The 24735-nt window shown below is 42.8% G+C and overlaps 1 long non-coding RNA gene across 1 annotated transcript; it reads left to right on the top strand.

Moving 5' to 3' along the window:
• Positions 1-4922: 4922 nt before the first annotated feature.
• LOC307205834 lies at positions 4923-6882 on the top strand. Its single transcript, XR_013834095.1, has 2 exons — positions 4923-4997; positions 6440-6882. It is a non-coding gene; the product is annotated as an uncharacterized lncRNA (long non-coding RNA).
• Positions 6883-24735: the final 17853 nt, after the last annotated feature.

Raw genomic sequence — 24735 nt, 5'->3', positions numbered from 1 at the left:
GAGAGCAGTTTTAGTTTTCCCCCGTGCCATTGCTAGCTATATTTGATGAGCAAAATTCAGATGCAGCATATAAAGAGATGATCACAATGCTATCAGCTACAGCTAGATGGGTGGTAGCAAGAAATTGACTATGAAGGAAGAGTTTGAGAACAAACACCAAAAAAACAGCATTATGCTTTAATGGAAAGAGTGATAAGGCAAAAACAAGCAAATGTGGAACGTGATTTTGTAGGACAGTGGTATGGATTTGTTCTATGGTCAACAGCTAGTAAAACTTGGATCTCAACATCAGCTTCACAATAATTTTCCTAAGAAGTCTTGACAGGCTAAGAGGAAACAGTGGTATATAAACTAACCCCTAAGTACCGTATTATTAAAATAAGAATAATGACACAAAAGGTAGTCCTGTATATCAGACAAACCCAACCAAATATGACTTGTATGTACTGATTTATTTTTTTACATAATGTTGTTATATATTACAAATAAAAAAGGTTTTTTGTTGGGGGTTTTTTAAAAATGTTGGTGCTGACCTTTAAAGCCCTAAACAGCTTCAGCCCTGCATACCTGAAGGAGCATCTTCATCCCCATTGTTCAGTCTGGACACTGAGGTCCTCCTCTGAGAGCCTTCTGGTGGTTCCCCACTGTGATAACTGAAGTTACAGGGAATCAGGCAGAGTGCCTTCTTGGTAGTGGCACCTTCCCTGTGGAATGACCTCCCATCAGATGTCAAGGAAATAAACAACTAATTGATTTTTCGAAGACATTTGGAAGCATCCCTTGTATAAGAAAGTTTTTACTGTTTGAGGGTTTTGAATATTTTTCTGGAAGCTGCCCAGAGTGGCTGGGGCAACCCAGTCAGATGGGTGACGACGACGAAGAAGAAGAAGAAGAAGAAGAAGAAGAAGAAGAAGAAGAAGAAGAAGAAGAAAGTGGTGTTGTTGTTGTTTAGTCGTTTAGTCATGTCCGACTCTTCGTGACCCCCTGGACCAGAGTACGCCAGTCACTCCTGTCTTCCACTGCCTCCTGCAATTTGGTCAAACTCATGTTGGTAGCTTTGAGAACACTGTCCAACCATCTTGTCCTCTTTTATCCCCTTCTCCTTGTGCCCTCAATCTTACCCAACATCAGAGGTTTTTTCCCCAGACAGTCTTCTCGTCTCATGAGGTGGCCAACGTATTGGAGCACTCAAAGTTGATTTCCTTCAGAATGGATAGGTTCGATCTTTTTGCAGTCCATGGGACTCTCATGAGTCTCCTCCAGCACCACAAGAAGAAGTGTACTTAGCCTTTAAGAGTAAAGTTCTTTCAAGGCAACTTCTGCAAGTAAGTACTACTGCTACTGCTACTATTACTACCACTAGTACTACATTAAATAAACAGCAATATAAAAAAGAAATATCATCATCATTGTAATGGTTCTAGGGGTTGCTTATGCGTAAGTTGCCGCCACTCTTGGCTTGGTCGTCTGGTTGAACCCTTTCTGTCTGGACAGCCCTTCACTTCGTGGCTGTCTCAGTCGCTGGCAGAATCCGTCAGAGGGCGTTTTTTGAATCTCTTCCAGCAAAGAAGTTCTTTGACGCCAAGTCTCCTCCTACTCTCCCTGCGCGGAAGTCTTCTGCGCAGGGAGGGAGTGGGCAGCGGAGGACCCGTGCTCTCCCCGCTGGTTTCTGGCGAAGAGTCTTGGAGCCTCCTCTCCAAATCCCCTCTCTGCCCCCCTTCTCCACTGGTGTTACGCTGATTTCCTTCCCCAGCAGATGGGCTGCCTCTCTCCCTACTGGGACCCTCTCCGGCATCCCTCTGGAGCCTTCCCTCCGCCTCCAGCTCTGATGGCAGTTCCCTGACAATCATCATCAATTTATTTATTTAATTTAGGCTACCATCCAAACTCACTACCAGTACCACCACTGGGGCTTTATTGAGTGGTGGAGTGATTGCCACATCAATAGTCCCAATAAAATTGCCATTCTTGAGTTGGTGCAACAAAGGGGCCTGGTGCCTTTACATGACAACTCAAGATCCAATGGAACCCAGGCCAGTTTTACCCCACCTCCAGAATGCCCATTTTGTTGTTTTGTTTTTTTCAAATAATATTTATTCAAGTTTTAAAAGGTTACAAAAAGGAACACAGAATACAAAAAGAAAACATATCCAAGAAAAATAAAATAAAAAATAAAAAAGCAAAAACAGCTAAAAAGAAAAAAATACAATCAAAAAACAACAAAAGAACAAGTTAAACCTTAACTCCCTTTCTTAACTTATCTCCTTGACCTCCTCACACCTCCCCTCTTTGTATTCTAATTCAAATAGATATTTCAGCAAATCCTTCATCTTTATTTTATCTTTATAACTTATCTTAATATACTGTAATTTTCCATTCTCTCATTCGCCTATTAGCCATCCACTTTTACTTTATTTAATCTTATTTCTCCTTAAAACTTATATATCTGAAATTATTCTCTTAAGACGTTTCCCCTAGGGTCACAAAGATTCCATTCCACGATTTCCCCATCTCTCATTAAAAGATTTTTTATTTTATTTTTTAATATCACAATATATACACTTTAAATTCCCAATTTTTCTTTCACCATCTCCCCTCCCCGGTCTCGGCCCCTGCCAACAGTCCATCAACCCGGAGATCTTAAGTCCGAGGCTCTTAACTCTCTTTCATGTCCCCTCTGCCGCCAGAATGCCCATTTTGGAGCCTTCCCCTCCCTGCTGGCAGCAGGCATCCTGCCAGCAACACTCCCATCCACCAGCTTAGCCAGGAGAGCAGGGTGGAGGGCAGAGATGGGCAGATCTCTCGATTTTGGTTTCAGTTTTGCATTCTTCCAAAGATTACAGGGCAATAAAGCTTTAAACCTTTTCATTGTTGCATAGCACTTGTCCTTTTATCATCCCTGAAGAATGATCCTGTGGTTTGTCTAGAGCCTGAACAGCCCTTTGCACATGCTTGAGGTTGATGCTTAAAAGCTGCAAAGGATTTCCATCCTGAGAAATAGTTTTTGTAACATCCTGGCAGCAACACTCCCATCTGCCAGCTTAGCCAGGAGGGCAGGAAAGGGCTAATCAGTCAATTTTGTTTTCTCTCAGCTTCATGTTATTCCAGTCTTCAGTTCTCCACATTTTAACACCAGTTTGCATTATTTTGAAATGTCCTGGGGGGGGGGGAATCATTATTTTTAAGTGATTTTTTCCCCCCCATAATACAGTGGTACCTCGGGTTACATAGGCTTCAGGTTACATAGGCTTCAGGTTACAGACTCCACTAACCCAGAAATAGTACCTCAGGTTAAGAACTTTGCTTCAGGATGAGAACAGAAATCGTGAGGCGGCAGTGGGAAGCCCCATTAGCTAAAGTGGTGCTTCAGGTTAAGAATAGTTTCAGGTTAAGAACAGACCTCCGGAACGAATTAAGTATGTAACCAGAGGTACCACTGTATACAAATGTCTATATGGAGTTTTGTCTAATATACACAGTTTTGTGGAACAATTTTCTCCAATTTTCTGTTTTTTTTCTATGCTCTTTTCACTAATAAAAACATTTGAAAGCAATATTTGTGCCCATTACTTGGCTGGTGAATTGTTTTGGTATATGCCACTTATTTTTAGAAGAAAACTCTAAGCAGCTTACAAGTATCATAAAACATTAAAAATCAGGAATAATAAATACATTAAAGGATATGCAAGACCCGGAAGCTTCAAGAAATGAATTCACGAAATAATATGCATATGAAAAGAAATGTCATTATTACAAAATCCACAGTTGAAATCACAGATTCTGTCATCTTGGCATATAATATATCAATCAATTAGTAGTTTATTACAGTCAGGGTAAAATATAGAGCCCAACTGACATTATACAGGAAATGCAATTTCCCCAGATAAAGCAATAAAATTGGTCATTTCATTTCTTACATGCCTGATATGCTTAGTGATATATGAGCTGATATTAAATAAATGATACATTAACAAATTTTCACCTGAATACCTTAGCAAACGAGTTAGAAGAGAGTAAATTATATGGCATGTCATACCACAATATTAGTTACAATACACGTGTCAGAGTCTCAGTGACTCCTACATTACACGGACACAATCTATTTGGGAATGGAGTTATCGAAAAGCTGCCCTGAAATTTGGAAAAAATGAAATCTTTCTCGTGTAAATACTTTCCGAGCTCATATTCTTACATAAATCAAATAAGAAGTTGGACGGACCATAACTCAGCAAAATCCCATGTTCCATGGGGGAACAAGTTCTCTTAGCCAAGGAATATGTATATATTTTGTCTTTCAATACTGTATAATGGTTGACAGCTGGTCAAGCAAAATCTCCAGATTTGGACCGGGGTTGAACACAATCCAATTCTATAATCCAGGCATAGGCAAACTGAGCCCTCCAGATGTTTTGGGACTACAACTCCCATCATCCCTGACCACTGGTCCTGTTAGCTAGGGATGATGGAGGTTATAGTCCCAAAACTTCTGGATGGCTGAGTTTGCCCATGCCTGCTGTAATTCTCTTGATGAAGCCACCTTGGGTTTTAGATATATGGGAGTTGTTGGTTTTTTCCTTAGTTTCCATATATCCTTCTCCTACGCTTGAAATTCCTCATCTGTTATATGCACCAAAGAAGAGTCACAAAAGACTCGGTCAGTTCTGTTTAGCATAAGATTGAACTCAAAAAGCACCAACACCCAAAAGCGCTTTTGGAACAATTGACCCAGGGCAATTTCCACACGTAGGACCCCACCTATAGGGTGAAACATTAACAATGAGTAAGAAGAGTTATGAATGGTGAAAACACTCCTTGAAACTACTTGGGTGTTACTTGTAGCCCAAACATTTTTTTAGCAATGAATTAGAACCTTATGAAAATAAAAGGCACCACCCTCTTGGTAACCATGTATAAAAACCCAAAAAAGACACAGCAGCATTATCAGATTCCTTCAGCACGGAGACACTCCACTCGAGTTTATTTTACTGCAGAGCCTGGTAAGTCATGCTACAATAATTCATGCAATTATTTTGCATGAATTCTTGAAAAATATCTATTGATACTTGCAATACCTCCTGACAATCTTATATTTATTTTCTTAGAACTTGCCATTTGTTAATTATTCAGCATTCTCATGCCTTGTTACGCTGCCTTTTCTACGGGGATATACATTCGGTATTTATTACCCCTGCTATGCAAAAATCTCCAAATGAATCTGAACTTCAATGTCTAAAATCCCTGGTAGAGGACAAGGATCCTGAGATCACATTAAGGATAGTCAAATTCTGTGTGATCGACATAAAACTTAGGGAACAAGCTGTGCTATCACAATGATTAAGGCCTTAAATGATAATTTTAGGTTATATCTTAGTGACTAAGTTTTAATTTATATATATTTTAAATATATATATCTGTATTGTCCCTGTTATACCTAATTGCAAATTCAAATGTATCCCTATCATGTTTTATCACTTCCTTGATATTATATGTGGGCTGGAACTGGTCTGTGACCGAAATAATAAATTCAATTATTCAGCATTATATATTTGCGATCTTTTCTGGCTAGCAGAACTGGAAGTGGAAATTAAGAAGAGAAATAGACCATAGCAGAGCCATTTTTCTCAGTTGACATGCTCTGTTCTTTGTTTCAGCTTTCTTACCCATTTTCAATTTGTACAAAGGGAAGATTAAGCCGTAGAATGTTGTTAATAAGCCCATATAATGTTTGGAATGTCTTAGGATGGTGGTCTAGGGACAGTTCTGTATTGTTGGGCAGAAATTGAACACTGATTCAAGGTAGTGGGGTATGTGTGTAGATTTACCAATAATGATTAGAATTAAATGTCCTTGATCCTGGTGGAAGGTTTCCAATAAGCTATATTAAAAATAATGATGTTACTGCTATTTTAATTTTTTATGGGTTGTATTCAACTAAGGGAGAGTAGACTAACTGCTATGAATGGACCTAAGACAAGGGTAGCAAACATATTGCACTCAAAATGGTTTGGACTACACCTCTGATTGTCCCTGGCTATTGGTCATGTTGGGTAGGGATGATGAGAGTTGAACTCCACAACACCTGAAGGATACCATATTGGCATTCCCCAAACAAAATTATTCATGTCCATTGATTTCCATGGGTTTACTCTGAGTACAACTAACATTGGAAACCTGGAAGATAACTTTATTAATGGCCAGAAGCTACAATGACTGTGTTGAACCTCCACTGTCAAAGGCACTTTATCTCTAATTGCCAGTTGCTGGGAATTGCAAGTGGGGTATTATACAACCTGGCTCCCATTCATCACTATATTTTTCTGCCCACCTCTGAAGTTTCATATGTTTTTAAAGGTCTGTTGAGGGACCTGAACACTGTGAAATTATATTATCATTGACCGTTGTACACTTTGTCAACCCCGCACCTGATGTTTCTCCTCAGATCCACACAACCACTTCAGCAACGATGTCTGCCGAATATAACCAATGCTTCGCCAGCTGCCCTGCCTCCACCGTCACGATTCAGCCACCTCCCTTTGTCCTGACCATCCCTGGGCCAGCTCTCTACTGCCCCGACCAACCACTCTGCATTGAGCAATACAACCCCTGTGCTCGTATGATTACCTCCAATGAAGGAGCAGCCTTTGGTGGATATGGTGCAACCTCCCGTCTGAGCGCCTCAGGCATCTATTCTCAGAAAATGCAGTCTGGAGGCCTGAGCGGATGCAGTCCATGCCAGCGATTCTAAACTCCAAAACACAGAGCACAGAACAAATATTGTGAAGACCATGGAATAAGAAATCAAAATGTTAGATCCACTGAAAATTCAAGTTGTTGAAATGTGTCTCTCGACTCTTTCAAAATAAAGTATTCACTGCATCAAAACTTCCAGTTTCCTGCTGTTGTCATATATTTCACTTTTGTACAGTGGTACCTCGGGTTACATACGCTTCAGGTTACATACTCCGCTAACCCAGAAATAGTACCTCAGGTTAAGAACTTTGCTTCAGGATGAGAACAGAAATTGTGCTCTGGCGGCACGGCAGCAGCGGGAGGCCACATTAGCTAAAGTGGTGCTTCAGGTTAAGAACGGTTTCAGGTTAAGAACGGACCTCTGGAACGAATTAAGTACTTAACCCAAGGTACCACTGTATCAAGCTTCTGTTTAAAAGTGAAACAGAAATAATCTGTTTGTAGGCAACTAAATGCTAAAATACACAGTTTCTTGGAAGCCCCTAAGAGCTGATAGTGGATTGTAGAGCTGGCCCTTTCATTAGACAGCAAAGCAATTGCCTCAGGTTGAAAGACACTCAGGGTGACAACACACCCAGCAATTCTGCCTGAGTCTCCTGAACAGGGGAAGGGTTGTAGCTCAGTGGTAGAACATTTTCTGTGCATGAAGGTGGTTGCAGGTTTAGTCCCTGATAGTTCCAGTTAGTGCTGGGAAGGACCCCTGACTCACAGTCAGACATTGCAGGCAATACTGAGCTACATGGTCCAATGATATCACTATATATAATAAAAGTATTATCATGTCATCATGCAGCCCACATTTGAGGAGCTGCAGTGCCACACCAAAATTTTGGATTTGTGTGAAGTCAGATAGCAGCCTCCGCTGGAAATGCTTGCTAATCCTGAAATTGCATGAAGTTAGAGCAGGGGATGAGAGAAAAAGTAAAGGCAAGTTGTACAACAGCAGCAGTCGTGGTATGACAGTGAGAAGGGAGTTAGACTGAGAGGGGGAAAGTGGTGGTTTAAAACACCATCAGAAGTTTGAATAAAGCAGTGATGAAGGAACACAGAGGAAAACCATGGCTTTAAACAATAGCAGAGATCTGAATAAAGCAGGGATGGAGGACCATTGCAGAACTTTACAGAATTAAACAATAGCAGAATTTTGAGTAAAGTAGCATGGAGTAATTGAGGATTCTGCAAACTTTATTTCTCTCACACATGTGTGCTAGAGATGCGGGGACAGAGGTAATGAGGAAATAAACTGTCCCCTTTCTCACACTTCAAAACTTTGTTGTTGTTTAGTCATTTAGTTGTGTCCGACTCTTCGTGACCCCATGGACCAGAGCATGCCGGGCACTCCTGTCTTCCACTGCCTCCCGCAGTTTGGTCAAACTCATGTTCGTAGCTTCAAGAACACTGTCCAACCATCTCATCCTCTATTGTCCCCTTCTCCTTGTGCCCTCCATCTTTCCAACATCAGGGTCTTTTCCAGGGAGTCTTCTCTTCTCATGAGGTGGCCAAAGTACTGGAACCTCAGCTTCAGGATCTGTCCTTCCAGTGAGCACTCAGGGCTGATTTCCTTAAGAATGGAGAGGTTTGATCTTCTTGCAGTCCATGGGACTCTCAAGAGTCTCCTCCAGCACCATAATTCAAAAGCAAAACTTCAAAACTACTCCCTTCCAATACATAGCTAAAGAATTCACAAGCTGCATCCCAACCATGAGTTCCCCAGTGAATCTCGACCATTTCCGCTCACCCCTGCTTTCACTAGCTGGGCTGGGCTTCTGTTCCTTCACAATGGCTGTCAAAGCCAACTGCTTTGTGAAGAACAGCGGTAGGAACTTCTGCAGTGAAACACATTCATAGAATTGTAGAGTTGGAAGGGACCACGAGGGTCACCCACAGCAATGTGGGGATCTCTTTGCCCAATGTGGAGCTCTACCCACAAGCCCAAGAGTTTCATGTTCTACCATCTGAGCTATCCCACTGCAGTGTTGATTTGTGTTATCTGTTCTTGCTCCCCCACTCTGGTAAGCCCTCTCCATCTCCTAGATTGTGCTGCTTATCACTAAAGCATTTATTACTGGGATAAATCACTGTGCTCATATTTCTTTTTCTGTAACAAGGCGACCTTTCAAAGCTCTCTCTAAGACAGAATGTGGTGGCTAAATAAATAAGCAGTCTTTCTTTTCTTTTTTACTTCTCTGATTTGGTTTCTTAGAACTCCTGAGCATCATTGGGTATGAGACTGCTAGAATTCAATACAGTGGTACCTTGGTTTAAGAACAGTGCTTTCTGTTCTGCCACTTTCTGAGCCTTTCTAGACCTTGGGGAGGGCCGTGGAGGAATGCTGTCTAGAGACTGTGAACCTGTGAACCCTTTCCCTTCCAGTGTTTCTTCTCCTAGCTGTTCACCATCCAGTATATCCCAGCTTCTGCCTTCTGAACTATGTCCCTCTGCAAACCACTGTTCCAAATCCATACTGTCCTCCTGCTCCTGGGAAGATTCAGGATCTGGAGCAGGAGCAGGGAGAGGCTCCCACCATTCCTCCTCAGTCCAGCCCTCCGCAGCATGGTCCCCAAAAGAAACAGATCCGCTCATTCCTGCCCTCTAGCCAGCTTTGCTGGCTAAACCTGCAGGTGGGCGTGCAGCTGGCAGGGTACTTGCTGGCTGCAGGGAGCAGAAGGCTCCAAAACAGGGCATTCTGGAGGTTTTCCATACATTCATAGAATCGTAGAATTGTCAAGTTGGACGCCCCACGAGGGTCACCTAGTCCAGCTCCTTGCAGTCCAGAAATCTTTTGCCAGTGGGGAGAGGTAATGCTGGGCTGAAGCCCAGTGGGTCTTGAGCCAGTCTCACTGTTATCACAGTGCCAGGTTTGATTGCTGTGCCAGCTCAAGGATGGCGGAGTTACTGCCCCCTTCTCAACCTCAGTGCATTTGGATGGCAGAGCGACACTTACTCCACCAATCAGTAAAGCCTGAGTGGTAGTACTGTGGTTTAAATGGCAGGCTAAATTATCTGAGTAAAATAATCTTTTCTATCCAGCCTTGAGATAGACGCTTCTTTTATGACTGTTGTTTCATTAATATTTGAGAAATTGCAAAAATTCCTGAAATAACCACTGAAGTCCCCAGAATTAGCCCCGTTAAACAAGGTGGATTGTCATTTCAAACCTCTGACTGGTTGTCATCTTGCAGCTGCCAGGCTTGCTGTTGCACAATATCGGAAGAATGTAAAGGGTTCCATGTAAGCTAATTGTTATAAACCGGTTTGGTGAGTTGCTCTGTTGGAAAAATGAACAGTGAAACTGCGTCTGGCTAAAGGAATGAAATAAAATGATTCTTTTGAGGCAGGGGGTGCTGCTTTATTGTTTATGCAAGCAAAGAGGAAACAAAAGACATCTCCCAGAAGCATAGAAAACTTTCTGCCTGCTATAACATTGCCATCTTGGATTTTGATACTTCCTAAACTGATTTTTTGTTTTGTTTTGTTTCATTCATTTTACCTTACACTCTCTTTGTATCCTCTCTGATATGAGGAGTGGATAGATCTATGCTTTTAAAATTGAGTCAACGTGTTTCTCTGGAGCAGTGATGTTTGTATCTGGTATTAGTAGCAGTACTATTTAGAAACTGCCTTTACAGAGTTTTCGGTAGCATGCATATATTTTAAATGAAAAAGCAAATGCCAGTGTCAATTTTTAAGGGGGGGGGGGGAATTGCTCTCTAGGGCTATCAATTGCTTAAATTTATCTGGGTTGGAGAAACATGATCCACAATGAAACCTTAGGAGCTGTGTTGAAACAATGAATAAGAGTTTAAGAATCGAAGGCTGTAAATCTTGTAATTTGAATGTGTATCTGAGAGTAAATAAATCTTAATGAACACATTTGGCACTTTCCCCAAACAGCCAAAATACATAAGATTTAAAAAAAGAAGAAGAAGAAAAAGCTGAGATGAATAGAGTCTTTTGATGCCAAAAAGACACCCAAGTAAGCACCAGGTGATATTTCCTGGAAATAAGTCAATGGGTTGAACTAGTTACTTACTGCATTTGATCACCATCCTCTGCCCCATTGGAAACTCTAAGACAATGCTGGGGAATCTTTGCCTCTGCAGTTGTTGCTAAACTAGAACTCCCATCCGCTGTAGCAAGCACGGACAAAGGCTAGGGATGATAGGAAATGTAGTTTGGCAACACCTGCCCTAATATGATCCCTTATTAGACAAAAGATGATCCCATTGACTTAATAGAAATAGCAATCATATCCTGGGCTAGGAATAGCTCAGCTGTGGTCTTCATTCAGACCTTTCCTCAGTATTGTTGGTATTCATCAGAAATCACTTGTGACAAAAAACTGGGGTTGCCTTAATTGCTGTTTTGTCCTAGATAGCTCATATCTTGGGAAACAGAGTTTCCAAAGAACGGATTCTACCAATTAATGTGATGTCACATAAAACAACTCTTTTGCACCCATTAGAAAATACTAAATGCAGACCCTCCAAGTCTCCCTATTTTCCAGGGACAACCCCAGATTTACAGAAGCCGTCCTGGTTTCAAATTTGATCCCTGAATGTCCCACTTTTCCTTAGGACATCCCTATTTTCATCAGAGAAAAGCTGGAGGCAGTGCTAGTGCGAGAGCCAGTGTGGTGCAGTGGTTAAGAGCAGTAGACTCCTAATCTGGTGAACTGGGTTTGCGTCTCCGCTCCTCCGCATGCAGCTGATGGGTGACCTTGGGTTAGTCACACTTCTTTGAAGTCTCTCAGCCCCACTCACCTCACAGAGTGTTTGTTGTGGGGGAGGAAGGGAAAGGAGAATGTTAGCCGCTTTGAGACTCCTTCGGTTAGTGATAAAGTGGGATATCAAATCTTCTTCTTCTATATTCATCAGAGCAAAGATGACGGTAGTGCTATTTTTTTTCTAGAATTTTTCAGATTTGATCCCAGAATGTCCTGCTTTTCATTAGGACATCCCTATTTTCATCAGAGAAAAGCTGAAGGCAGTGCTATTTTTCTAGACAAAGAGGTGCTGGAACTCACCATCATCACTCTTCCTTTTCCCCTTAGAATGAAAATGGCTCCCCCCTGAGAGGTGCCAGAACCAAGCTCCAGTGAGTTCCAGCTGGAAAAAAACAACCACTCTGGTTGGAGGGTATGGAGTTAAATGACCACCAAGCCAAGGAGACAAATAACTATGCAATCTTTACAAGACATCTTAAGGCAGCCCTGTCTAGGGAAGTTTTTTTTCTGGTTTAATGTTTCATTATGTTTTTATTAATGTTGAAAGCCACCCAGAATGGCTGCGGCAATCCAGTCAGATGGATGGGGTATTATTATTATTATTATTAAATAAGACACCCCTATTTTCATGGGGGGAAAACAGCTTAAATCAGCCTTAAATCCAGAACCAACAGAATTAGAACCTTACTTTGCTTTTTAGGAAAGGGTCACAGCTCAGTGGTAGATCTAATGCAGAAGGTCCCAGGTTCTATCCCTGACTGGGAATGTCCTCTCCTTGAAACCCTGGAGAACATCTTCCACTCAGTGTAGACAATGCTCAGCTAGATGGACCAGTGGTCTGACTCAATATGAGGGAGTTCCCATGTTCCTAGTATTGCTGTTCTGTGTTGTGGTTTATTCATTTTCCCAGTGGAACACCATCTGGGATGGAAACCAGAAAGATCAAATGACACCACCAGGAAACTGCAGGTGTTGATACAATAGGAAGTTTTATTATTGTAATTGAGAAGCAGAAGCAAGGAACCATTCTATAGTTTCAGGTGGCACCCAAATGCCAATCCAGACATGGTTACTTAAATGGAAACATTACTAATGAGAAAGCAAAAGATTGCAGCCAAAAGATTGGGAGACATATGAGAAGTCCATCAGATATCTGCAAGTGATGGAGCTACATAATTTGTTGGGGTTTTTTGTTCCTTTTTTGAAAGGAAATGGCACACAATAGTGCTTTTCAGATTGGGTGGAATCTTGGGTGACTCAGAAGCTGAAAATGATATCAGCTGGTCTGTTCTGGTTAGGACTAGGATTGGATACATGTGAACTTATGCCGACAAACTCAGAAATTCTGAACGTCCCAGTTATGAATGCAATTTTCTGATTTTTTTTCCATAGTCGTCTTCGAATGTTCATTCTGTGCCTGAGTTGAGGGTCCTTAGAATCTTCGGCAAGGGTCACTTCTGGGTAGCGACAGCGGAGAACAAAGGCTGGGGGAGATGGCTGCACCAGTGGATATGGAGGCACATCCCACATGGGCAATTCCCTCGCAGCACAGAGCGGGAGCACAAGGGTTGCATTGCTCTATGCAGGAAGGTTGGTCAGAACAGTGGAGAGCTGGGCCCGGAATGCATATAGTGAACGGTGGTGGCTGAATGGTCACGGTGGAGGTAGGGCATTTACTGTAGCACTGGGTCTTTCCACAAGACATCTTTGTTGAATGGATCTAAGGGAAAGCATTAAAATAATATAATAAGAATCTGCTGAATCAGGTTAATGGCATATCTTGTCCTGCGTCCTGTTCTTCCAGAGGCCAACCAGATGCCCTTATTTGTATCCCACAAGCAGGGCCCAAGCACAACAATATCTTTTTACTTCAAATAGCCATGACTTCCTTCATAGGATCCTGGGAAATGGTGGTTTGTTATCAGGTTCTGAGAGTTGTTAGGAGCCCTCTCTTCCCCATACAGTACTATAATATTATAAGTGATTTGATTTTCCTCTTCCCAAGAAATGCTGGCAGGGGAAAATGTGCCCCCTATTAACTCTAAGCACCTTAAAAAGTACAGTTCACAAGTTTCCTTTTTTTCACGAGATATTATAGTGCTATAACTGTATAGTGATGATAATTTAGGGTCAGATAATTTCATTGGAACTAATATGAATAGGGTTTAGTTGACTGAATTCTAGTACTTTGCAATGAACAGTTTGCAATGTGTTAAAAGTTATTGTCATGGGATACCATCCCCCAATGACCTGGTTATTAACGAGTTATTGCTACTCATTACATGACAGTGTAAACCCCACCCATTTGCTAAACTACCTGAACCAATATTCTTGAATTTCTGCCCTCCCTTCCACTCAACAGTACCTAGTCTCAGGTGTCCCCTGGCTCCCCGTGGACACCAATACCAACCAGAGGATGAGATGGTTGGACAGTGTTCTCGAAACTACTGACATGAGTTTGACCAAACTGCAGGAAGCAGTGGAAGACAGGAGTGCCTGGCATGCTCTGGTCCATGAGGTCATGACGAGTCGGACACGACTAAACGACTAAACAACAACAATCCAAGTCATAGGGGATTCCTTACAGGGACTCCCCAAAAAACTTCAGGCATTGAGCATGGATACATTAAAATCAGTACATCAAAATCTAGATCACCTTGCCCTCTAAAACAAAGTAATCCTGTTGAATCCCTGCCTGCTTTGACCTCAGCATACATCTTGACATGTCCCTCCTAGGTCCTACCACCAATTTCCATCTTGCAGTATCCCACAAAAGAACCACCAAGAAAATTAGCATTCAGTGACTAAATTTATCCCCAAAAGCTCTTGGAATTCAAAGATTCTGAATATGCTAGAATGCATCTTGGTTAAACTTACCTGATTCTTCAAAGAGCAGGATTCAACTGGAGTGTATCTGTGTTGAGGGAGGCTGATAGTGTCTCAGTGCATCTCAGGGCTTTTTATACCATTCCTTTCCAGAAGGTCCCAATTAACTGCTAGCGTCATGTCCTATAATATAACATCCATCCTGTCCCAAGGTGTGAGTTCACCATCCGTACTCATTTGTTCTGCCTGGTGTTTCATCCCATAGGCAGGATCCTCCCTCCGGAAATTGTAATGGTCCAAATGCTTGCAAACCTGACTTTGGAGAATACTGAGCTAAAACAGCCTTCTTAGCTCAACAGCTGAATTTCATAGAGTAATCCACTTGGAAAGGACCTCAATGCCCTTCTAGTCCCAAACCCTGCAATGCAGGAGTATGCAAGTGGCCCAGAATAAAGATATATGCCCATTCACAGTGATGGGATGTCTCCCACCACAACCACGGGTTGGCATGAGACAAGCCAGCTGGCACTGCATAGCTCTAACCTCCAACATCATGCTCCACCAATGCATCCCCTGCCTCAACCACCTGAGCCAGACACCTCCCTCTGCTTAGGGGTAGGACCGGCTGTTCTCCCTGGTATATCAGCTTATAGTCAGGATCCTCCCGCTGAAAATTGCTAGGGCCCCCTGCCTCAACCACCTGAGCAAGACATCTCACTTTGCCTAGGGGTAGGACCAGCTATGAACACGCAGAAATTCACCTTATTTGGTGGAACTCCCCCACTGACACAAGTAATGGCAAAGATGATGTTGGGAAGCTTTTTGCATCCCATCTCGGTTGATTAGAGTGCAGTGCTGATAGCCCCAATGCCGTGGGTTTGACCCCCATACAGGCCACGTGCATATTTTTGCATTGCAGAATGTTGGACTAGAGGACCACTGGGGTCTCCTCCAACTTTAAAATCCTATCGTTCCTTTATTCTATGAAATTGGGCTGCTTTAGCTCAGTAGCACCCAAAGTCACGTTTGCAAACATTTGGACCCTAGCAATTTCCGGAGGGAGGATCCCGCCTATGGGCTAAAATACCAGGCGGAACAAATGAGTATGCAGAGTGAAATCACACTTTGGGACAACCTGGATATTGTATGATGGGACATGATGCTAGCAGTTAATTAGAACCTTCTGAAAAGGAACGGTATAAAAAGGCCTGGGATGCAAGGAGACACCATCAGTCTTCCTCAACACTGAGACAACTCCTCATCCTCGTTGAGTCCTCCTCCTTGAAGAATCAGGTAAGTTTGGTTAATATACATTACAAAATGTTCAAAACCTTTGAATTCCAACAGCTTTTGGGAGGAAGTAGATATTAGTATATCTACTGAGCTCAGAGGAGGCAGGGGTTCAAGAGCATTATTTATTCTGTCTATGAACATCACAGCAATGTTATCATACCAAATTTAAATTGGATGAATCTTGAGAATGTGGTGTTTAAAAGGTGCTTAGAGTTACTGGGGAGAGGGGCATTTCCTCCTCAGGTTCCCTAGTTTGAACATTTTTGCTCTGCATAAGACTTGCATGAACGGCAATCAATGACAATTTTAATTGCTTGCCGGTGGGAGAAGTCCAGTGACAGAATCTAGGCATGTCCTGTGAGGGATACTGCAGGATAGAGGGTCTTGGTCAGAGCCAACATGTATATTGGATGATATATATTGAGGTCAAGGCAGACAGGGGTCAAAAATGATTATTTATGATGTACTCTGCAATGTCCACGAACATTCTAGCAATGTAGAGGCGAAGGAGCACAAAATGCAGCTGCTGTGCAGATTATGTTAAGCTTCTGGTTGTAGTAGGTGCCCACAGAGAGCCAGGACTCAGCAGAGTTTGGGTACTGCTGAGTGGAAGGATGGGCAGAGAGGCAATAATAATAATTCAGGTGGTTTCACAGGTGAGTGTGGTCTAGACTGCTATGTAATGAATAGGAATAACTTAGTAAGAACCAGCCCGCGGGGGAAGATATCCCATGTCAATAACTTTTAGCATAATATACTGTATTCTTTGTGATGTAATGCAATCTAGTCAACTAAATGCTACTCAGAGGAATTCCATTAAGATTTCTGACCCCTTCTGCATTGTAGAGTTACAGCGCTGTCACGCCATATTAAAAACAATGACTCTTGGGAACTGTAGTATTTGGGGAGTGGTTAGAACTGTTGGGGCACCCATTTTCCCCTCACCAGGTACCCTGGGAAAGACGGACGGCTTGTTAAATAACCCTGAAAACTGAAGCTCAGAGAGGAGGAGAAAGGTCACCTAAAAACTCTCACCACCCATTAACAAATAACCATTGCCCAGGTTAAAGGTAAAGGTAAAGGGACCCCTGACTGTTAAGTCCAGTCGCGGATGACTCTGGGGTTGTGGCGCTCATCTCACTTTACTGGCTGAGGGAGCCGACGTTTCTCCACAGACAGTTTTTCCGGATCATGTGGCCAGCATGACTAAGCCGCTTCTGGCGTACCAGAGCAGCACACAGAAACACTGTTTACCTTCCCGCCGGAGCAGTACCTACTTTCACTTTGTCATGCTTTTGAACTGCTAGGTTGGCAGGAGCTGGGACCGAGCAACAGAAGCTCACCCAGTCACGGGGATTCGAACCGCTGACCTTCTGATCAGCAAGCCCTAGGCTCAGTGCTTTAGACCACAGTGCCACCCACATCCCTTTATTTCCCAGATTACTTTGGTGTTAAGTACAAATTTGCAGGTTGAATGTATACAACTAATGGGGCCTTAGCCATGGTACTTAACATGAATAGGTGTGATCTGCATATGACTGGCATGAGCAACCATACATGGTAGCAAGCTTGTCTGTATAAATAAATAAAAGTTTTTCATCATGTGTCAAAAACAATATAGCAGATGTTCTGAACACCAATGGGCAGGGAGCCCAAGCATCATTGACCAATGTTTATTTAACTGGAGGCAGTAGACCTTCTGAATACCAGTTGCTCAAAACCAAAGGAGGGAAGAGGCAGCTGGTTGGCCACTGTGAGCACAGGATGGAGGACTAGATCAGGCATCCCCAAACTCGGCCCCCCAGATTTTTTGGGACTACAATTCCCATCATCCCTGTCCACAGGTCCTGTTAGGTAGGGCTGATGGGAGTTGTGGTCTTAAAACATATGGAGGGCAGAGTTTGGGGATGCCTGGACTAGATGGACAATTAACCTAATCTACTAACCTGATCTAATGTTATTTTAATGTGTTTCTTCAGATCCATTCAGCAAAGATGTCCTGTGGAAAAACCCAGTGCTACAGTAAATGCCCTACCTCCACCGTCACCATTCAGCCACCACCGTTCACTATATCCATCCCGGGCCCAGCTCTCCACTGCTCTGACCAGCCCTCCTGCATCAAGCAATGCAACCCTTGCACTCCCGCTCTGTGCTGCGAGGGAATAACCCACATGGGATGTGCCTCCATCTCCACTGGTGCAACTCCTGCTTTCATCTCCCCCAGTCTCTGCTCTCCGCAGAGGAAATGTAATTGAAAATTACAGGAAATGTAATTGAAAACGGGGATATTTATAATAGTTTGAATTTGTGGGAATGGGGTTGTATGTCCTGCTCAGAACAGTCTGGCTGAGATTAATTGACATGGTGTACTTGGCAGCATTAAATTCAATGGATCAATGCATATTAAAATAATTGTGGTCATTCAGTTTATTTCTATATTGCTTTATATTTTGAAGGGGGAGAAATCAAATAGTTTTACATTGAAATAGAATATCAATCCATTTAGAATAAATAATTGCAGAAGAAAATCTGATATAACATACACATTCAAAGAAACATAAATAACAGCAAAGTCATGTATTAAATATTTCAAAGAAAGCATTATGAAAGGAAGTTAGATATAAAGTGCACCATTAAAAGAGCAGAATTGGCCTGGGAATAAAATATTATCTCAAGTATGAAGCACACTTGCTGCTTTTGCTGTCAGTCCTGCCAATGGCTGTTCATGGTGGGTGGTGGCTGTGGAAGTTCAGGTTTGATGTACCGGGTCTTCACTCAGAAATAGCCAAGATGGGCTCTCACCTCTTCAGCAGCCTCAGCTTTCGTAGCTCTGTCCATCAGGGCCACACCTTCCTTAGCTGGGTGAAAAAAGTTGTCTTCTTCTCTGGAGATCATTCGTAGCCGAGTAAGATTGTCTTCCATGAACATGGTTTTAATAGTGAGTCCATAAGTGACTGTGGAGGCCAATTGTGGATCCACACATCCTTCCACAGTGGGGACATTGGTTTCCGGGTGGGAGTTGATCACAGTGTGGATTTGCCAGGTGCTCCTTCCTCTTAGCACGTTTCTCCCTTTCATCCTGAGTTCGAGTGTCTTCAAAACCCACCACACCTTTGGTAAAAGCTGTTCTTTAATTGGAGAGCTCGCAGGCAATATTTCCCGGTTGTTGGTGGTTATACTACATTTTTTAAAAAAGATTTGCCTTGAGAGAATTTTTAAACCTCTTTTGTTGACCACCTTAGCCGGGTGAAATTCTTTTTGCAAGCCAGGGACCAGGTGTTCCAGATGTTCTCTTGATAACAACAGGAACAGAGCATTGAACTGCCCTGAAAATGCTAAGACAGTTACAAAAGCCCTTAAGCCATCATAGCATCTCACTTTGTTGAGTCCCAAACTTCAAATTTTGCTTAACTGCAATTTTGCTCATGGCCCCTTTTAGAGTAGCTTGGCTCCCCATCTTCTGTCCCTGTCCATGGATAAGGTATGAAAAGGGGAGGCGGGTTAAAAAACTCCTCAACCACTTGGAAGGGTGCATTATCTCGGCTTTATGTGTTTCCTTAAAACAGACTCGTTTGTTTTCATATGCCTGCATCAAGGTCTTGGGAGGGTGATTTGCAATTGAATCTGGGGAGGAAGAGAGTGGTGGAGCCCCAGCCTAATCCAGAAGTCTTTTCATCCGTCCCTGTAATATTCAGAGGGTTTGAACACAGCGGGCCTTACTTCTGAGTAGACATGTATAGGATTGTATTGTAAGGTGCCCAGCCTGCCATTTTGCAAACCAACAAGGCTTATCTCATACTGTTAACAACAAAGCATGGGGCAATCACTGCTTTTATTTAAATTATGCAGGTTCTCTTGGTTTTTAAAACAGCACAGCAGGACCTTTTGAGGGGTCATAGAATAACAGAATCTTAAAGTTTGAAGGGACCCCAAGGGTCATCTAGTCCAACCCCCTGCAATGCAAGAATCTCAGGTAGAGCCTCCATGGCAGATGTCCATCCAACTTCTGCTTAGGAAGGAGAGTCCACAAACTCCAAAGGGAGACTGTTCCACTGTCAAAAAGCTCCTACTGTCAGAAAGTTGGGGGTTTTTTTCTGTATGTTTAGTCAGAATCTCATTTCTTGCAACATGAAGCCATTGGTTTGAGGCCTACCTAGAATCATAGAATCATAGAATCATAGAATCATAGAATCATAGAATCATAGAATCATAGAGTTGGAAGAGACCACAAGGGCCATCGAGTCCAACCCCCTGCCAAGCAGGAAACACCATCAGAGCACTCCTGACATATGGTTGTCAAGCCTCTGCTTAAAGACCTCCAAAGAAGGAGACTCCACCACACTCCTTGGCAGCAAATTCCACTGTCAAACAGCTCTTACTGTCAGGAAGTTCTTCCTAATGTTTAGGTGGAATCTTCTTTCTTGTAGTTTGGAACCATTGCTCCGTGTCCGCTTCTCTGGAGCAGCAGAAAACAACCTTTCTCCCTCCTCTATGTGACATCCTTTTATATATTTGAACATGGCTATCATATCACCCCTTAACCTCCTCTTCTCCAGGCTAAACATGCCCAGCTCCCTTAGCCGTTCCTCATAAGGTATCGTTTCCAGGCCTTTGACCATTTTGGCTGCCCTCCTCTGGACACATTCCAGTTTGTCAGTGTCCTTCTTGAACTGTGGTGCCCAGAACTGGACACAGTACTCCAGGTGAGGTCTGACCAGAGCAGAAGACAGTGGCACTATTACTTCCCTTGATCTAGATGCTATACTCCTATTGATGCAGCCCAGAATTGCATTGGCTTTTTTAGCTGCCGCGTCACACTGTTGGCTCATGTCAAGTTTGTGGTCAACCAAGACTCCTAGATCCTTTTCACATGTACTGCTCTCAAGCCAGGTGTCACCCATCTTGTATTTGTGCCTCTCATTTTTTTTGCTCAAGTGCAATACTTTACATTTCTCCCTGTTAAAATTCATCTTGTTTGTTTTGGCCCAGTTCTCTAATCTGTCAAGGTCGTTTTGAAGTGTGATCCTGTCCTCTGGGGTGTTAGCCACCCCTCCCAGTTTGGTGTCATCTGCAAATTTGATCAGGATGCCCTTGAGTCCATCATCCAAGTCGTTGATAAAGATGTTGAATAAGACCGTGCCCAAGACAGAACCCTGTGGCACCCCACTAGTCACTCTTCTCCAGGATGAAGAGGAACCATTGATGAGCACCCTTTGGGTTCGGTCAGTCAGCCAGTTACAAATCCACTGAGTGGTAGCATAGTCAAGACCGCATTTTACCAGCTTCTTTACAAGAATATCATGGGGCACCTTGTCAAATGCCTTGCTGAAATCAAGGTAGGCTACATCCACTGCATTCGCTTCATCTACCTGGCTTGTAATTCTGTCAAAAAACGATCAGGTTAGTCTGACATGACTTATTTTTCAGAAATCCATGCTGACTATTGGTGATCACAGCATTCCTTTCTAGGTGCTCACAGAATGTTTGCTTAATGATCTGCTCCAGAATCTTCCCTGGTATTGATGTCAGACTGACTGGGCGGTAATTATTTGGGTCCTCTCTTTTCCCCTTTTTGAAAATAGGGACAACATTTGCCCTCCTCCAGTCTGCCAGGACTTTGCCTGTTCTCCAGGAATTCTCAAAGATGACTGCCAGTGGTTCTGAGATCACATCTGCCAGTTCTTTTAATACTCTTGGATGCAGTTCATCTGGCCCTGGAGACTTGAATACATCTAAACTAGCCAAGTATTCTTGTACTATCTCCTTAGTTATTCTGGGCTGTGTTTCCTCTGCTGAATCATTTGCTCCAAATTCTTCAGGTCAGGCATTGTTTTCTTTATCGGAGAAGACTGAGGCAAAGAAGGCATTGAGGAGTTCAGCCCTTTCTGTGTCCCCTGTTTGCATTTCACCATCTTCTCCTCTGAGTGACCCCACAGTTTCTTTGTTCTTCCTTTTGCTACGAACATACCCATAAAAAGCCTTTTTTTTGTTGCTTTTAACCTCTCTAGCAAGCCTGGGTTCATTCTGTGCTTTAGCTTTTCCGACTTTGTGTCTACACGTGCTGGCTATTTCTTTGAATTCCTCTTTGGTGGTTTTCCCCCTTTTCCATTTTTTGTACACATCCTTTTTTAATCTTAACTCAGTTAAAAGTTCTTTAGATAGCCACCCTGGCTTCTTTAGGCACCTTCCATGTTTCCGTCTCATTGGTATTGCCTGAAGTTGTGCTTTTACTATCTCCCTCTTAACAAACTCCCAGCCATCATGAACCCCCTTTCCTTTTAGTATTACTGTCCAAGGGATCTCACCCAGCACTTCCCTAAGTTTTATGAAGTTGGCTTTCTTAAAGTCAAGAAATTGAGTCCTAGTATGCTTGGCTGCTCCTTTCCGCTGTATAGTAAACTTCAGAAGAGTATGATCACTCGCGCCTAATGATCCTTCCACTTCTACCCCACTAACCAGGTCATCAACATTGGTTAGGACCAGATCTAAAATGACTGTTCCTCTTGTTGCTTCTCCTACTTTCTGGACAACGAAGTTGTCTGCAAGGCCAGTGAGGAATCTGTTTGACCTTATGCTCTTGGCTGAGTTTGACATCCAGCAAATATCCGGGTAATTGAAGTCCCCCATTACTACTATCTCCCTTCCTTTTGCATGCTTGGCCATCTGTTCCAGGAAGGCATCATCTATGTCCTCCGTTTGGCTTGGGGATCTATAGTAAACTCCCACAATGAGGTCACTGTTATTCTTCCCTCCCTTAATTTTGACCCAAATGCTCTCACTTTGGCTTTGAGGTTCTAAATCTTGGATCTCTTCACAGGTATACACATCCCTGACATATAACACCACTCCTCCTCCTTTCTTGTCTGGTCTGTTTCTCTGAAATAGATTGTATCCCTCCATTATTACATTCCAGTCGTGGGACTTATCCCACCAGGTTTCAGTGATGCCTATTATGTCATATTTAGTTTGCTGTACCAAGAGCTCAAGCTCATCTTGTTTATTTCCCATGCTTTTGCGCATTTACAGTAGACCGTGATGGAGACAGAATCAGAAGTAAATTCAGAGAAAAGAGAGGTGTTTGGATAGTGATATTTAGCAGGAGAATTGGGATAGTTAAAGACAATACCCTTAATAACAACTGCATTTTCAGGATTTTGTGTTCCAGCCCTAACCTAAGCAGTTAGAAAGTTTATGAATTTACAGTAGCACCTTCCTACTTCTGATTGGGTCAGGCATCAAAGAGTGCAAAGATTTGGTGCTGAGAATTCCTGGATACACTTACTAAATTAGTGAATGGCAGGCTTGCAAGAACAGGAATCAAGAGCACTTGGGGAAATTGCCAAAAAAAGGCGGGGGATTTGTAGCCAAACTGCAATGACAAGAGATCCAACTAGTGTGTGTCATCATTGAAGCAATCTCACTTGGGCTGCTCTGTGCCTTCAGTTGAAAGAATGATGCATTTTCTTGTCACAAGGCTCTAATTAAACGCACAAAGTGTTTTCCAGCATGCAACTGCCAAGGCTTTTCAAGCAGTGTTTTCATTTCTTTAGCCATTCACCCCTACAGTATGTCCCTGTTTGTTCTTCCTCATCTTTCACCTCGTACGTGGAGTCCTCCCTTGGCAAGTTGCTTTTCGGCCAAAGCATTCCTGAAAGTGACTTTGAGCAGGACTGAATCAATGCAAACTCTGGAATGTCACATGCCATGTGAATGTAAGTCGAGCCAAGCTGGAGAGGGCTGTTAAGCTTTCAGGCTTCCCAAGGGGATTTGTGTTGGTCACTGGAGGAACAGCATTCTGGACTTGATGGGCCTTTGACCTGATCCAGAAGATTTTCCTTACATTCTTAGGAACCAGTCCAAAAGCCCCTTTGTTCCACCTTCCTCTTCTCACTTTGGCCAGCCAGATGCCTCTGGGAAGCCTACATACAAGGCATGAAGTCAACAGCCCCATCCCACTCTTCTTCACCAGCAACTGGTAGGCAGACACACCTACTGCCTCTGAAGCTGAAGGTCATATGGCCATGGCAGTCAGCAGCTACTGATGGTCTTCTCCTACACACATCTGTCTAATCCAAATGTTAATGGGATTTTACAAATTCCTGGAGGATAAGGCTTCCAATAGCTACTCAATACAATGACTATGTTCTACCTCCACCATTTCACACAATATATCTCTGAATGCCAGTTGCTAGGAATCCCAAGTAAGTGAGTGAGCAAGTGAGTGCCATTTTTCAGAGTGCTGAACCCACCCACCCCACCATTCCCATCACGGAGCAACAAATCCCAGAGTGGTTTAGTTACTCTGGGAATTTATATGTGAAAATGGGACATGTAGCAGGTGGTCCAAAACATTTAACAACCTCTGCAATATATTTGTATATAACTTGTCTTCCCTCTGCATGACCTGATGAACTAGTTTGGAGAAGGTAAATTATGCAGAACCTCATATCAGAATAAAAGTTCTATCTATTAGGGTCAACCAATCATTAAAGAAAGTACAAATGGTAAAATATGCATGATCACAAGCTCAGAAGAATAAAGGATATAATTAAGAGCTAACATGGTGAATCTAAGGCTACATACACATCATATATTTAAGGCACTATTATACCACTTTACAGAGTCATGTCTTTCCTCAAAGGATTCTGGGAGCTGTAGTTTCATGAGGGTGTTGAAGGTTCTTAGAAGAACCCTATTCCCCCCATACAGCTGCAGTTCCCAGTGTCTCTGTGGAGAGGGATTGCTTGTTAAACCACTCCTCAAACTGTAGCGCTTTGCAGGAATAGTGGTCTCCTAACATCTCTCAACTCCTTTAACAACTCTCAGCTTCCTAGCACTTCACACTCTTTCAGCTGTTATGCCACTCAGGAAAGGACACGAGGCTTTCCCAATTCTGCTCTGGGGGAGATCAAACTCAAGAAACACCAACATCCAATACCACTTTTGAAACGCTGGACCCATAGCAATTTCCAGGGAAATGACCCAACTATGGTGTGCAACATCAATAACAAGGAAGAAGAGTTATGAATCATAACATCACTCCTTGAAACTACTTGGAAGTGACTCAAGGAAAAATGCTATTAGGAATTAATTGGAATCTTGTGAAAATAAAACTCATCATCGTCTCAGGATACATAGAT

The sequence above is a fragment of the Podarcis cretensis genome, assembly GCF_951804945.1.
Source record: "Podarcis cretensis genome assembly, chromosome: 16".
Taxonomy (NCBI): Eukaryota; Metazoa; Chordata; class Lepidosauria; order Squamata; family Lacertidae; genus Podarcis; species Podarcis cretensis.
The sequence above is the reverse complement of the archived record's forward strand: the minus strand, read 5'-3'. Positions and strand labels throughout refer to the sequence as shown.